This window comes from Phalangium opilio, unplaced genomic scaffold, assembly GCF_054372755.1.
Source record: "Phalangium opilio isolate 3A_F unplaced genomic scaffold, DU_Popi_V2 ptg000021l_1, whole genome shotgun sequence".
NCBI lineage: Eukaryota > Metazoa > Arthropoda > Arachnida > Opiliones > Phalangiidae > Phalangium > Phalangium opilio.
This window is the reverse complement of record NW_028324153.1, coordinates 4,073,982-4,087,225: the sequence shown is the minus strand read 5'-3', so window position 1 is coordinate 4,087,225 and position 13,244 is coordinate 4,073,982. Positions and strand designations below refer to the sequence as shown.

At 38.6% G+C, this 13,244-nt stretch overlaps 1 long non-coding RNA gene across 10 annotated transcripts; it reads right to left on the bottom strand.

The window, feature by feature from the left end:
- Nucleotides 1-8,492: 8,492 nt before the first annotated feature.
- On the bottom strand, nt 8,493-12,971 carry LOC149697081 (uncharacterized). 10 transcript variants are annotated; one of them, XR_016382457.1, is made up of 5 exons: nt 12,373-12,971; nt 11,903-12,183; nt 11,765-11,848; nt 11,503-11,608; nt 8,493-11,424 (listed from the first exon to the last, which is right to left on the bottom strand). It is a non-coding gene; the product is annotated as an uncharacterized LOC149697081 (long non-coding RNA). The 10 variants fall into 10 exon arrangements; XR_016382458.1 differs by lacking the exon at nt 12,373-12,971 and having other exon boundaries at nt 8,493-9,362; nt 9,446-11,424; nt 11,903-12,366; XR_016382461.1 differs by lacking the exon at nt 12,373-12,971 and having other exon boundaries at nt 8,493-9,362; nt 9,751-11,424; nt 11,903-12,366.
- Between the last annotated feature and the right edge of the window lie 273 nt (nt 12,972-13,244).

The window sequence follows — 13,244 nt, the reverse complement described above, 5'->3', positions numbered from 1 at the left end:
TGTCACAGTCAAACTGGATACAGGGGCACATGTAAATGTCATCCCCCAGGACGAACTTGCTACATGGACTAACCCACCAACACTTACGTCAGCTAAAACAGCAGTTTTAAACTACAATGGGGAGCAAATTCCCATTACCGGCGTTTGTACCATGACCTGCGCGTCCGATATCACGGGGCAACAAAAGGCCTTTGAATTTTACGTCACTAGCTTACACACTAGCGCAATTCTTGGATTGCCAGCGTGTACTCAGTTAGGATTGGTCTCACGCACCTATCGCCTAAAACCGCCTCCTGATAATCTCGTTGACCCAAAATCTAAACCGTCCCGTACAGTACATACTGTGGAAGCGCCATCTACCCCTGAAACACCAGAAGATGTCATCGGTGACTTTCCGGATGTATTTGAGGGCTTAGGAAGACTCAAGAGGGAGGTTAAGATCCAATTAAAGGAAGGGGCCGTACCACATGTATCGGCGCCGTTCCAAATACCATTAGCGTTACATCCTCGAGTACAAACCGAGCTTAAGCGCATGAAGGATCTTGGTATTATCACTAAAGTCACAGAACCCACAGAATGGGTCAGTAACATGGCTATATCCGATACCCCAAAGAAACTAAGGATTTGCCTTGATCCAAGACCACTCAATCAAGCAATACTACGTCCACACTATCCGATCCCTACAGCGGACAGAATATTCGCCAATTTGCAAGGATCAAAGTACTTTACCGTCCTTGATTCCAAAGATGGCTTTTGGCAACTTCCTCTCGATGAGCCTTCGTCCTATCTCACGACGTTTACCACACCCTGGGGAAGATTTCGGTATCTCGTATTGCCTTTTGGTTTAAATAACGCGCCTGAGGAATTCCAACGCGCAATGGACGAACTTTTCGAAAATGACTCTCGCATCAACCCCTATTTCGATGATACCGCCATAGGTACGAAAACATTACCAGAACACTGCGCGTTACTTCGTAAAACGCTTGAGATAGCCAGGAAAGAAAATCTGAAATTCAACCCAACCAAGGTGCAGTTAGCTCAAACCAGCATCAAGTACTTGGGACATCTACTAACAGAGAACGGCATTAAACCGGATCCGGGTAAAATTGAAGCTATTAAACAATATCCCCAACCGCAGAGCAAGGACGACTTGCACCGGTTCCTGGGTATGATCACGTATCAGGCAAAGTTTACACCGAATCTCTCTGATCTCACATCCTCCCTTCGCCTGCTCATGAGGAATGACACGGCGTGGCTCTGGGATGCCAATACACAACGAGACTTCGACAAAATCAAGGAGACTTTAATACAAAGCCCTTGTCTGAAATTCTTCGACAATGAAAAACCAGTCACCGTCTCGGTAGATGCTTGTAAGAATGGCCTCGGTGCTGTCTTACTTCAAGAAAACGGCCCAGTAGCCTATGGCTCAGCTTCGCTAACAGATACTCAACAAAAATACGCTCAAATAGAGAAAGAGCTACTCGCCGTTATCTTTGGCCTGGAACATTTCCATAACTACACATACGGCCGTCGCGTCACTGTCCAGACCGATCATAAGCCTTTGTTAGGCCTCAGCGCCAAACCATACCAAAAAATCACTCCTCGCTTGCTACGCATGCTACTGCGCTTGACCAGATATGACTTCCACCTGGAGTTTGTTCCCGGAAAAGAACTTCTAATTGCAGATGCCTTATCCAGGGCACCTCGCACTGATCTTACCTTTAAAGAGCTGGATGTGGAGGTACAACCAATCCAGGTTTGTGTCATAGCTGAGGCATCAAATGGCTATTGGCACAAGTTACACCACCAGACGGAAAACGATCCGCACCTCCAAGCGGTGACGCATCACATCCGCAATGGTTGGCCGGCTAGCAAAAAACTCTCAGACGCAGATGCTCAATCTTTTTGGCACTGTCGTGAAGAACTGCATGAAACGGCTGATGGATTGATCTGCAGGGGCCACAGACTCGTCATACCCAAGGCAGCCCAGCTTGAAGTACTGAGCAAACTTCACACTGCTCACAGAGGAATCACGGCAATGAAAACAAAGGCGCGGGAATACTTTTATTGGCCTGAAATGAACGCCCAAATCGACAAATATGTCGAGCGTTGCACAATTTGTCAAGAATCGCAAAGGGCTAACGCACATGAACCTTTGCTCGACAGGGACCTACCTACCCGCCCATGGCAGAAGGTAGCCTGCGATTTTTTCGAACTTCAGGGTCAGAAGTATCTTCTAATGGTGGACTATTTCTCTAAGTACGTTGAAGTACAACTCACGCATGGGGAAACAGCCAAAGCAACAATCATGGCCATGAAAACTATCTATGCTAGACATGGAATCCCTGAAGAAGTAGTAAGTGATCAAGGTCCGCCTTTCACTTCATCTGCTATGGCCGACTTTCATAAGGAATGGAACATCTATCACAACATGTCGTCACCCTTGTATCCGCGATCGAACGGTCAAGTTGAGAGGTCGGTTCAAACCCTCAAACATAGCCTGCTCAAGGCCTTAGAAGATGGAAAAGATCTGCATTCCGTCCTACTGGATTATCGCATCACACCCACATCAGGGTTAAAATCCCCAGCGGAACTTTTGATGGGGCGGCGCCTTCGTTCCTTCTTACCTAGTCATTCCGACAGGCTCTTGCCTTCATATGACGTCTCAGACGCGGCGAATGCACTGGTCACACGTCAAACCCGCCAGAAGAAGTATAACAACGCCCATACAAAACAACTCGTAGAGCTAAAGGCCAACGAGCGCGTCTGGTTTCGCCACAAATTGAACGAAAAATGGCAACGCGGCGTCATAGTCAATACTGGCGCCAACCCTCGTTCCTATGGCGTTAAGGCAGCGGATGGTAGAATATACACTCGCAACCGTTTCTACCTGCGGCCCGATCTAACAACGGATCGAGAGTCTGCATGGAAACACCAGCGTACGGTCGAGGATTTGCACACCGTACCTCTTCCACCGCCACCACCTCCACCGCCGCCACCGCCACCGCCGTTGCGTCCTCTACAAGACTCCGCACAGCGTCCCACGGGATCAACACGAAGTGGTCGGGTACCACGCAAGCCGGAACGATTCCAAGACTATGTACCTTAAAGACTTTTATAACTTACTAATATTTAATGAATAACTGTTTTCTTATAAATCCGTCCCTTTTCTTACTCTTGTTTAATTTGAAAAAAAAAAAAAAATGGGGCATGTTATGTATATGTATGATAGTTCATATCCTTATGATAGTTCATATCCTCCTCGCTAGGTGCCGCTAGTGCATTAGGCCTAACGTAGGAGGAGATCAATAAAGCAGATCAAATATGGCACCCGAGCTATGAAGTTGTTGTTACTCTTCTCTCGTTAATAATCATTTAATTAGTTGTTTATATTAACCAATTATAAGTCAAACTAAAATATAACAACCTTGACACAAATGTTCGGATAATTATAAAAAAAAACTTCGCGGTTTCGAACCTGTGGCCTTCCGGGAGTGAGGCGGATGCGATAACCGCTACACTAAAGATATGTTATTATTTTTAATCGAAAGAACAGGGTCAAGTAATTAAGCAATACGTGAACAAACAAACCCCTCCACAGGAAATGAGTTAGACTATACTTTGCAGGCTCGTAACTCTGTTTCCACTGGAGATACGGGGATGTCCTTAGGATATGTTATAGTCCAATTTGTCATTCATCTAACCATACTAAAAACTTTGGGCTACGACAAACAGGGGCCGAGTACTTAAGCGAAACGTAAAGAAACAAACCCCCTCCATAGGAAATGAGTTAGACTATACTTTGCAGGCTCGTAACTCTGTTTCCACTGGAGATACGGGGATGTCCTTTGAGTATGTTATAGTCCAATTTGTCCCCCATCTAACCATACTAAAAACATTGAGCTACGACAAACAGGGGCCGAGTAATTAAGCTAAACGTAAACAAACAACCCGTCCTTAGGAAATGCATTAGACTATACTTTGCAGGCCCATAACTCTGTGTCTACTAGAGATACGGGGATGTCCTTAGGATATGTTATAGTCCAAATTGTCCCCCATCTAACCATACTAAAAACATTGAGCTACGGCAAACAAGGGCCGAGATATTAAGCAAAATGTTCGTCAACTTTGGTATCGTCTCACTTATTTTTATTATGTTACTTATGATTTTTGCACTAAACTTTGGAGGCTCATAACTCTTGTTCTACAAGAGATACTGGGATCTCCTTTGGATATGTTATAGTACTCTTTGCTCCCCATACAAGGATACTTTAAACTTGAGTCTACCTCAATATCGTCGTCAACTTATTTTTTGTCTCACTTATTGTTAGAAGGTTACTTTTGATTTTTGAAAATAAACTTTGCAGGCTCGTAACTCTGTTTCTACTGGAGATACGGGGATGTCCTTTGAGTATGTTATAGACCAATTTGTCCCCCATCTAGCCATACTAAGAATTAGGGCTACGACAAACAGTAGTCGAGTAATTAAGCTAATCGTAAACAAACAAACCCCTCCATAGGAAATACATTAGACTAAATTCTGGAGGCTGGTAACTCTGGTTCTACCAGAGATACGGGGATGTAAATAATGTGACCTTGACACATGTTCGGATAATTATAAAAAAAAACTTCGCGGTTTCGAACCTGTGGCCTTCCGGGAGTGAGGCGGATGCGATAACCGCTACACTAAAGATATGTTATTATTTTTAGTCGAAAGAACAGGGTCAAGTAATTAAGCAATACGTGAACAAACAAACCCCTCCATAGAAAATGCATTAGACTATACTTTGCAAGGCCCATAACTCTTTGTCTTTTAGAGATACCGGGATGTCCTTAGGATATGTTATAGTCCAATTTGTCCTTCATCTAACCATACTAAAAACTTTGGGCTACGACAAACAGGGGCCGAGTATTTAAGCGAAACGTAAAGAAACAAACCCCCTCCACAGGAAATGAGTTAGACTATACTTTGCAGGCTCGTAACTCTGTTTCCACTGGAGATACGGGGATGTCCTTTGAGTATGTTATAGTCCAATTTGTCCCCCATCTAACAATACTAAAAACATTGAGCTACGACAAACAGGGGCCGAGTAATTAAGCTAAACGTAAACAAACAACCCGTCCTTTGGAAATGCATTAGACTATACTTTGCAGGCCCATAATTCTGTGTCTACTAGAGATACGGGGATGTCCTTAGGATATGTTATAGTCCAAATTGTCCCCCATCTAACCATACTAAAAACATTGAGCTACGACAAACAGGGGCCGAGTAATTAAGCTAAACGTAAACAAACAACCCGTCCTTAGGAAATGCATTAGACTATACTTTGCAGGACCATAACTCTGTGTCTACTAGAGATACGGGGATGTCCTTAGGATATGTTATAGTCCAAATTGTCCCCCATCTAACCATACTAAAAACATTGAGCTACGGCAAACAAGGGCCGAGATATTAAGCAAAATGTTCGTCAACTTTGGTATCGTCTCACTTATTTTTATTATGTTACTTATGATTTTTGCACTAAACTTTGGAGGCTCATAACTCTTGTTCTACAAGAGATACTGGGATCTCCTTTGGATATGTTATAGTACTCTTTGCTCCCCATACAAGGATACTTTAAACTTGAGGCTACCTCAATATCGTCGTCAACTTATTTTTTGTCTCACTTATTGTTAGAAGGTTACTTTTGATTTTTGAAAATAAACTTTGCAGGCTCGTAACTCTGTTTCTACTGGAGATACGGGGATGTCCTTTGAGTATGTTATAGACCAATTTGTCCCCCATCTAGCCATACTAAGAATTAGGGCTACGACAAACAGTAGTCGAGTAATTAAGCTAATCGTAAACAAACAAACCCCTCCATAGGAAATACATTAGACTAAATTCTGGAGGCTGGTAACTCTGGTTCTACCAGAGATACGGGGATGTAAATAATGTGACCTTGACACAAATGTTCGGATAATTATAAAAAAAAACTTCGCGGTTTCGAACCTGTGGCCTTCCGGGAGTGAGGCGGATGCGATAACCGCTACACTAAAGATATGTTATTATTTTTAATCGAAAGAACAGGGTCAAGTAATTAAGCAATACGTGAACAAACAAACCCCTCCATAGAAAATGCATTAGACTATACTTTGCAAGGCCCATAACTCTGTGTCTTTTAGAGATACCGGGATGTCCTTAGGATATGTTATAGTCCAATTTGTCCTTCATCTAGCCATACTAAAAACTTTGGGCTACGACAAACAGGGGCCGAGTATTTAAGCGAAACGTAAAGAAACAAACCCCCTCCACAGGAAATGAGCTGGACTATACTTTGCAGGCTCGTAACTCTGTTTCCACTGGAGATACGGGGATGTCCTTTGAGTATGTTATAGTCCAATTTGTCCCCCATCTAACCATACTAAAAACATTGAGCTACGGCAAACAAGGGCCGAGATATTAAGCAAAATGTTCGTCAACTTTGGTATCGTCTCACTTATTTTTATTATGTTACTTATGATTTTTGCACTAAACTTTGGAGGCTCATAACTCTTGTTCTACAAGAGATACTGGGATCTCCTTTGGATATGTTATAGTACTCTTTGCTCCCCATACAAGGATACTTTAAACTTGAGGCTACCTCAATTATAAAAAAACGTCTTGGTTTGGACCAAGGCCGAAAAAACAAACGATATGTGTGAGGTTTATCAATTGGCTGAAGTTTCAGATATTGCAATTTTTTTTAGTTATTTTTATCCATTTAATCCTTAAAAAATATTAAATTCAATCAACTGATTTTACTGTTAATCGATCTATTCCCTCTAAATTAATTGAAAAAATTACATATCTACGCTTTTTCAAGAACAATTACATTTTCCGAAAACATTTTATCATGAAATTAATTATTTTGAAGGGAGTACGTGCTGAGGGATCAATAATGAATATTTGAAATACTCTGTATAAAAAGACCAAGCGAACTTTGACATAATTCGAAAGGAAAATGTAAATTTTTAAAAGTGGATTCCAAAGCAGGGTGTTGCACGAATTCATACATTTAATTTCGTACTACGAAATGCTACATTTCCAATGTCGCGACTATGAAGTAAAGGTTGCACTGCAATTTCCCTCTTCGTACTTTAGAATTTGAAACGTCACCACCCCTTTCTACATTGTTGGCGTTACTTGTACACCGGTAACGTATTACGCATAATCATTTTAGCACGCGTAAATACCATTTCGGAAAACACACAGTGGCGAGGCCACCATTGGGTATTCTCCCTCGCACCAAGGGTCACCGCCAGACGGTAACAAAGTTGACTGCAGGCAGGAGGCTAGTCAACTTTCACTGCCTATAGCGGTGCTTCTAGGCGAGAGAGAGGACCTTAATGGCGGCATCACACCTGTGTTTTAATTCTCTTTATGTAATTTCTAAAATGGTCTACTCTCTTACAAATGTACACCGATTGGACTGAGTGATCGGTCCTTCAGGCGTTAGCGAGTGTCAAGCCACAACAATAATCATTCTTGTACACGAACGTTTTATAGTTTTAGGTTATTAAGGTTGGCGGGCAAGTCCGAAGAGTCATGTACCGTTCACTAATGTCACGTGAAAAGGTTTCGACCTATATGGTAATATTTGCTGGGTGTATTGCGTCGGCTCAGATACAATTAAAATTGTAAAATTTTATATATTGGGGAAATGGAGGAAGGGGGGGGGGTTAAGTTAAGTGTGACCTTCTTCGTTTAACTGGTAATGAATGGAGATGAATATAACAAGCCTTTGGAACTGAAACGTATTTCTTTTTATGCAATCTTTACCCTTACCTTTGGTTATATACCGATATCATATTTGTCCAGTGTTACAGATAGCTACCTACTAAATGAAACCACACAGGATAAACGATGCTGCTTTGTCTTAAATAGACGACATAAGTTATTTAGTTTATTAACTAGTCTGAACAAAATAAATTTAAATTATCATGTTTTTTTGAACATCAGTCTTCTTAGCAACTTACAGATTTGAACTATTTTTGGGTGCAAATTTGAAAATTTGTCAAGCCAGCAACAATTAAATCTATGTCCGTCAAGGTGCTTACACGAAATCCCTTCAAAATAATTAATTTCATGATAAAATGTTTTCGGAAAATGTAATTGTTCTTGAAAAAGCGTAGATATGTAATTTTTTCAATTAATTTAGAGGGAATAGATCGATTAACAGTAAAATCAGTTGATTGAATTTAATATTTTTTAAGGATTAAATGGATAAAAATAACTAAAAAAAATTGCAATATCTGAAACTTCAGCCAATTGATAAACCTCACACATATCGTTTGTTTTTTCGGCCTTGGTCCAAACCAAGACGTTTTTTTATAATATCTGTCACTTCAGTCTTAATGTAATTAAATTTTGAATAATTATGTTAGCTCTACCGTCATACATTTTGGGTTGAAAGAAGAACTTATGTATCGTTAATTACATTTAACTTATATAAAAAACATAGATTTCGATAAGCATATAATTTGTACTTTATTTAAGATAAAGTTTAAAAATTACAATATTTAAAATATAGAATAAAAATGTTTATTTGTATCGTACACTCTATACATATACAGTGTGGTCGAGATCAGACCAACACCTTCCTTTATGTACAACCCCCAATACTGCCAACGGCTGATGTCATACTAAATTATACAGCGTGTAAATAAATGTCTGGAATTCATGATTATTATATGCTAGTGACAAGTTACAAAAAGAATACTGGAGAATATGCCTGAACACAACAAAATATTTTAAAGCACAGTCCTACGATTGGTCTTAGAACGTGGGCCTCAAATTAAAACTTCTTAACTGTTTGGTAAACACATCAACGAAAATATTCGACGTTTCTACCATTGTGGTTGAGGCAGACGACTGTCCATGTCTTGCAATACATTTGCAAGCAGTAAATTCATGACGCCTGGTAAGACTAATGGTATTGCCGTCTTAGGTAATCCTCGTCCGTTAAGGCATGATTTAAGGGGTATGATAATGCCGGTAGTGATGCCATTGTAAACTGGCACAAACAGTAGAAAGGCATAGTGCAACTTCTTGTTCCACCGCTCTATTATTACTTATTAGCATGAATTGGCTTCAAAACGTGCTACGATGTCAAAATCTCTATCCTCATTACAGACTATACAGTCTCTTCTACATTCACGATCTTGCACTACCGAAATCACGAAGGTGCTCGCCAATGTCGGCAAAGGTGCTTCGCACCGGATGTTGTCGGTGTGGAAACAGTTCGGCATAAAGCACTGCCTTTAGTTGAACGTTACTGCGACCTTCACCCAAAATAAACATCTTGTCCAATTTGTCCTGGTTTGAATAGGTTGGCATTTTGCTAGGAAACGAAACTAACTACTATAATTCTACTACTTAGCTGCTACACTGAAGACCCTGTATATCAAAAGGGACCGGAAGTACCTCAAAGTTTTCAAAGATTGCCAGATTGAGCGGGTCATGGGGTTTATAGTGGTGAAGGTTGCTTTGACTTTCGACACGTGACACCGCGGTATGTTTTTGGTGCTTCAATGTCCTCTCCCGATAGGCCCAACCAATTACCATCCTGGTTTTTCGGCTCAGTGTTGCGGTATTGCCGGTCCCATTAGAAATACAAGGTCTGTATTGTTAAGGCTTAGAAATACGTGGTCTTATAAACTGGTCCTCAGGATTAGTGACCCCTAACGTCTATAAAAAATAAACTGGTCCTTAGGACCAGTGACTCTTACCATAATATTCTTTCTACTGGTCCCATTGTAAAGTTTTTTGTTGATATATATATGCGCTAGCCCACTTGCGAGAAAGTTCAAGGTAGTTTGACCATAAATGATAGGTTTGACTAAATTGACTCTGCGAGACTTCAAAATTCCAATCGTACCGAGACTGCCGACTGCCGTATAGTTTTAAATCTAACTTAATACCACTACCAAAACCTGGTACCACTTGGCAAAGCCCTTCATTTGGGTCTAAACTCTAGAGTGATACGGTTTGTTGTGTTTGAAAGAGAAAAGTTAAGAGTAGAAATTGGAAGAAAGCTTGAATTTTTAAACTGGTCCCGCCTCAATTCCCATCAAAAAACTTAATTATTAATTTTTTCAATTAAAAAACTGGTCCAAGCAATTAATAAACTGGTTTTGGACCAGTGGACGTGTGCTATTTCTAAGTCTGGTAGTGTTAAAATTGTAACAATACTCTTGTTAAAAAGGCACAAATACTGTAACATCCCGCCCAAACTTTTAAGTTTCGCTCCTTTTCAATGGCTCTCTTTTCAATATGGGAAAAATGCTTTTAAATGACAATTTATTTACGTGTAAGAATTAAACAGGAAAATGGAGCCTGAGTGTAAGATAAGTGTAGTTTTAATTATAATTTGTTAGATTAATTATAAGGAATCCATGAATTTCCCAAAAACATTCGTGTTTTGGGTTGATTTCACATTAATTATACTTGATTAAGTTTAATTTAACGGTTTATCTAGTGTGGATACAAGTTTCGATAGAATATTAACTTTAATTGCAATTACCCTAAAATATGTAAGACCTTTCGATGTATTTTAATGATGAATTAAATTAATTTGAAAGTGAAATAGGAAACCTCTGTGGCTGTGCGAAAAACTTGTGATGTTTTAATCTTAATTTGAGCGCGGTTCGGGAGAGTGGATTAAGCTTAAAAGTATAATTTATTGGCATTTTTTACCCTAATTGCAACGTTTAGTGAAGTTTAACATTTTTGCCAGTCATTATTTTACCCAAAACTTTTGAATTTCGCGCCAATTAATGTACTTTAAAGATAATTTAAATTAACTTAAGTGTGAAATAGAAAACCTTGGGATTTCCCAATGGCTTGGGTAGTTTTAAATAAGATTAAAAGTTATTTGAGTTTTTATCCAAAAAATGAATATATTTGGTTTAATTTCACGTTAATTATATTTTATTGAGTGACAATTAACGTAGGATTGTGTTTCGGCAGTGTACATTTAGGTTATAAAATGACTTTCAATATATACTTCACGTTAATTGCAATTTTTAGTGGAGCTTTTGAATCTTATTTTACCCTACACTTTCGAATTTCGCGCCTATAAATGGACTTTAAAGATAATTTAAATTAACTTAAGTGTGAAATAGAAAACATGGGGCTATACCAACAGCTTGTCCAGTTTAAATCTTAAGTTACTCGAGTTCTCATCCAAAATATGTACATTTCATCTTTAAATTCACGCTAATTATACTTAATTAAGTTTAAATTTATGAAGGATTGAGGTTTGGCAGTGTTGATTTAGCTTATAAAATGAGTTTCAAATCACCTTTACAGTAAAGTTCAGAAGAGTTTTTTCATTCTTGCCAACACATTGCGTTCAATTTTTATCACACCCCGTGCTAAATTTTCGGTAACATAAAGATCATCTATAACATATGTTAATGAATGATGTGATTCTATAGTTTAGCAACTTTGGCTTCAATAACAGTAATTAAATTAAATACCTAAACAATTCATAGCAATTTAGTCAAATAAACAAACGGCAATGTGAACTGTGGAAATAGTGAACAACATAACCCTCCGTTGCTGACGTGGTTACGTTTGAAAAATCTGCGCAGATGTAAACATGGAAATTATTTGACTAATTAAATTACATAACGACGCTGTCCTCCTGGATTAACCAGCACCACTGTTATATTTATGAATTAACAAAATCCACTGTTGGTAACAAATGGTTTTTAAAATGATTAACGTAACATAACATACTGACTGGTTCAATAGTATAGAAATTGTTTTAATGAATGATCTGGTCCTCTACGTTGGTTGAGTTTCAGGAATTATATCACACACCTTCACAATTAGTAGCATTTTAGTGAGATTAACAAATAATGAAACCTTGTATACCTCAAATGAGAATGTTGAATTAACTGCGCTAACGTAAACACGACGACTCTTAAAACTGCCGTAAGGAAAACACATTGAACTTTTTGTCATTTCCAGTAGTATTTTGAAGTTCTCGATCTTTTCAAAGGGTGAAAAGCACTATCTTTATTTCAACACCTTAATAATTTGAATAAATATGCCATTTTTTACTTCAAATTGGAAGCGCACATGGTAAATACAGTAAAAAAAAAAACCTGGGGTTAGCCTGGTTAGGAAATGTTTCTAGCATAAAACGGAGCAGACTATATAAAGAATTCCAAAACAAATGAGAGCTGGAAATAAGCCTTTTTAATAATCTTTGAAGAGGACAGACACTATAAAGACTATAATTTCATAGACTAACTAAAATACAACCTAAGCCTTGGCCGTAAAGAACGTCGAAAAACTTACTTCAAAAGATATAAAAACCTCTATTAACTGTAATTATTTACCTGAATTAATTTTTTAGATGAAAATTCGACCTGATAACAAAGTATTTGTTCTTAAGGGTGTTATAGATAATTAGCAAATCCAAATAAAAATGTTCAAGCTCGGATGAAATACCAAAGTAATTAATTTTAGTTGCCTTACTGTCGTCTGTTATGAAATTAGGAATTTTCCACATAAAAGCAAACGTTTGAAATTTATCAACGTAACTTGTTAGCACGCAAAAAGCTAGGCCGTTCTAGTTATCAATGAGAACGAAAATGGGGAAATAAGTTTAAACGCGCTAGGAGGTTAGGCTGACTTCTGACCCAAAAGTAAATTTTTGACGTACTATCTTAATTAGTTAAATTACAAAAATTAGAATTCATTAATTAAAAATCGAAACACGTAAGTTTCTCATTTAAGAAATGCTTGTTAATTTAGAAGCATTCCTAAAACTAACTTCGCTATAGTTTTTCCGTATGGCCTGTCTCAATTTCCTTAAAAAACCGAATTTTTTTTAATGCTTTTTCTATGGGACGCTAACCCTAAAAGGTGTGACTTTTTGTTTAACATTACGGAAGGGTGTCATGTCATATCTACAAGGGCCTACCGGCCCTGTAGAATATCGTCGTCAACTTATTTTTTGTCTCACTTATTGTTAGAAGGTTACTTTTGATTTTTGAAAATAAACTTTGCAGGCTCGTAACTCTGTTTCTACTGGAGATACGGGGATGTCCTTTGAGTATGTTATAGACCAATTTGTCCCCCATCTAGCCATACTAAGAATTAGGGCTACGACAAACAGTAGTCGAGTAATTAAGCTAATCGTAAACAAACAAACCCCTCCATAGGAAATACATTAGACTAAATTCTGGAGGCTGGTAACTCTGGTTCT